Source organism: Passer montanus, unplaced genomic scaffold (assembly GCF_014805655.1).
Source record: "Passer montanus isolate IOZ18808 unplaced genomic scaffold, ASM1480565v1 scaffold44, whole genome shotgun sequence".
In the NCBI taxonomy this organism is placed as follows: Eukaryota; Metazoa; Chordata; class Aves; order Passeriformes; family Passeridae; genus Passer; species Passer montanus.
Window position 1 is genome coordinate 1831090 of NW_024369262.1, and position 2913 is coordinate 1834002.

General features: G+C 66.9%; 1 protein-coding gene across 1 annotated transcript in view; it reads right to left on the reverse strand.

The window, feature by feature from the left end:
* The window catches only part of TMEM132E (transmembrane protein 132E), a 26425-nt gene extending 24787 nt beyond the window's left edge, over positions 1–1638 (reverse strand). The window contains exon 1 of the mRNA XM_039721017.1: positions 1598–1638. The gene's annotated coding sequence lies outside the window, so the exon portion shown is untranslated. The remainder of the gene's footprint in view (positions 1–1597) is intronic.
* Between the last annotated feature and the right edge of the window lie 1275 nt (positions 1639–2913).

The window sequence follows — 2913 nt, forward strand, 5'->3', positions numbered from 1 at the left end:
GCCCTTCATGCTCAGCTCCCCCCCATGTGAGGAGGAGGAGCCCAGCCACAGCCACCTGCCTCCCTCCTCCTCCTCCTCCTCCTCCTCCTCCTCCTCCTCTCCCTCCTCCTTCTCCTCGCAGCCCCCACCGCCCGCTCCCCGAGCCCCCCCCAACACCGCCGGGGGTGCCCGGCCCTGCCCCGGGGTGGTGAAAATTCTGGGGTTCCGAGCCCTCCTGGGCAAGGTGAGCGCGGGGAGGGGCAGCCGGGTTTGGCCACTTGTGGCCACCCTGCAGGGTATCCCCTCTGTGCCACCCTGCAGCGTGTCCCCCCTGTGCCACCCTGCAGCCTGTCCCTCTGTGCCACCCTGCAGAAAACAAGAAGAACGTAACAGAAAAACCACAACCCAGAGCCGGGTGAATAATTAATCCCAGGCAGATGCGATTAATCGGCGGCAGGAGCAGCTCGGCGGCGGGGTCCCCGCATGCGAGGGGCTGGGGGGACACCCCGGGGCTCAGCCTGGCAGCGGGGGGACCCCGCCAGGAGCGCTCCAAGGAGGGGGTCCCCGCCTCCCCCGCGTTAAAGACGGGGTGTCCCCCCTGCTGCTGGCAGATGGAGGCAGGCAGGGGGTGCCGGGGGCTCGGGCAGTGGAGGGGGGCTCTGCCGCGGCCCCCCCGCCTGTGCCGGGCCGGGCTGGGCGCTCCGGTGCCCGCTCGCCCGGCCCGAGCCGCATCGGGCTCCGCTGGGTGCCAGCGAGGGGAGGGCGGCAGGGGGAGGCGCCTTCCTCCTCCTCCTCCTCCTCCTCCTCCTCCTCCCCCTCCTCCTTCTCCTCGCAGCCCCCACCGCCCGCTCCCCGAGCCCCCCCCAACACCGCCGGGGGTGCCCGGCCCTGCCCCGGGGTGGTGAAAATTCTGGGGTTCCGAGCCCTCCTGGGCAAGGTGAGCGCGGGGAGGGGCAGCCGGGTTTGGCCACTTGTGGCCACCCTGCAGGGTATCCCCTCTGTGCCACCCTGCAGCGTGTCCCCCCTGTGCCACCCTGCAGCCTCTCCCTCTGTGCCACCCTGCCGGGTGTCCCCCCTGTGCCACCCTGCAGCCTGTCCCCTCTGTGCCACCCTGCAGCCTGTCCCCTCTGTGCCACCCTGCAGCCTGTTCCCCCTGTGCCACCCTGCAGCCTGTCCCCTCTGTGCCACCCTGCAGCCTGTCCCCTCTCTGCCACACCTGCCGGGTGTCCCCTCTGTGCCACCCGGGGGCTCAGCCCTGTCACCCCCTCCTGGCTGAGCCCCCATGCCGCGGGTATTGGGGACCCCCTGTGCCCCCCTGGGTCACCCGGTCCCTCCCCGGTGCCCTGCAAAGCTCGGCACATCCCGGCACATCCCGGATCGGCTCCTGCAGGGCCTGGAGGTGCTCCCGGCACGGCTGGGGAGGGATTCCCTTATCCCGGCTTGCTGGAGCCACGGGAGAGTTGGGTTTTTGGGAATGCCACGCTCCCCTCAACTGCCCAGCGGGAGTGTGAGAGCGTTTGGGGGCTGAGACCCCACTGCCAGCCATTGCCACCATCCCTGCCCACACCAAGGCCGGGTGCCTCCCCTCTCCCCGCTCCGCTTCCATGCATTCCCCCACCTCCCTTTCCCAGGAAACCTCGGCCAGCTCTCTCCTCCTGGCAGCCTCGTTCGCTGTGGAAGTGCACAAGACATCTCCATTAACGCCAAAATAATTCACGGCAATTAATGGGGCTGACCTTGAGCAGTGACAGGGGCTGGAGATGCCCCCGGGAAGAGGCGGCCCCGCAGCGCTGAGGAGGAGGAGGGATCCCCCCGAGGGTCCCCAGCACCTTTGGGTGCTGCTGGAAGAGCTCTGGGGACAACACCAGGGTGAGGAGGAGGAGGGAGATGGGCTGTGCCTCAATCCCCGCCACCTGGAATTCCGCAGGAGCGGCCGGGCGCTGTTTTGGAGCGGCCCCGCCGCCTCCCAGGCGCTCGCCGCTCGTTTCCATAAAAATCCCATGATTTATAAACCAATCTCCCAATTGCTCCGGGAGGGGAGGGCTGAGTCCGGGCTGAGCCCCCGGGGTGGCAGCGCCCAGCCCCTGATCCCCTCCCCAGCCTGCCCGGGTGGGACAAAGCCTCAGTTTCCCCACTCCAGAAGGAGCCCTGGGAAGCGGGGGATGATGCCCAGGACGAGCCCTGGGAGCCTGGGATGATGCCCTGTCCTTCCCGGCCTCGGGATCCTTTCCACTGATGGATGAGGCTTTTAAAGAGGGATGTTTGGGTGCAATCCCTCCCGCGTTCCGCGGCGCCTCTGGCAGGTTCTTGGCAGCACCGCTGGGAGATTTTTTTTTTATTTTTTTTTTTCCCCAGCCGTTCCAGAAAGGAGTATTTTTACCCCAGCTGGATTTTATTTATGACTCCGGCGCTGGCGGGCGGAGGGGGCTGGAGTGGGCTGGGATCTCTCCCAGGGGGAGATGCCGCAGATAAATCCCCTGATTCCAGCAGGAGCTGAGGCAGGGAAGGGCAAAATGCGACCCCAGAACAATTCCCCACCCGAGCAACTCCTGGATGGATTTTCCAAGGAGTTATCCCAAAAGAAAAAAAACACTGAAGGATGTCCAGGCAGGACTGGACAAATTCCCAAATTCCCGAATCACCCCTGGGCACCTCGGGGGCAGCAGCTCCATCGCTCTCACCCCATGGGCTGCACTCCCCAAAAAACCACACACACCCCACGGCCCCAGGGCAGGGGCTGGGGGCACTCCCCGCGTGGATCAGCGCGTTCGTGGGGCCGATGCCGCGGGTGCGGTGCCAGGCCGGGCAGAGAGCAGCCCCCGGTAATCCCCGGCCGGCCGCACCTGCCCTAATCCCGCAGCACTAATCGGGGGATTACAGGGCGCTAATCAGCCAGCCAGCCCTAATCCCTGTGGGAGCCGCTCTGGAGGTGTC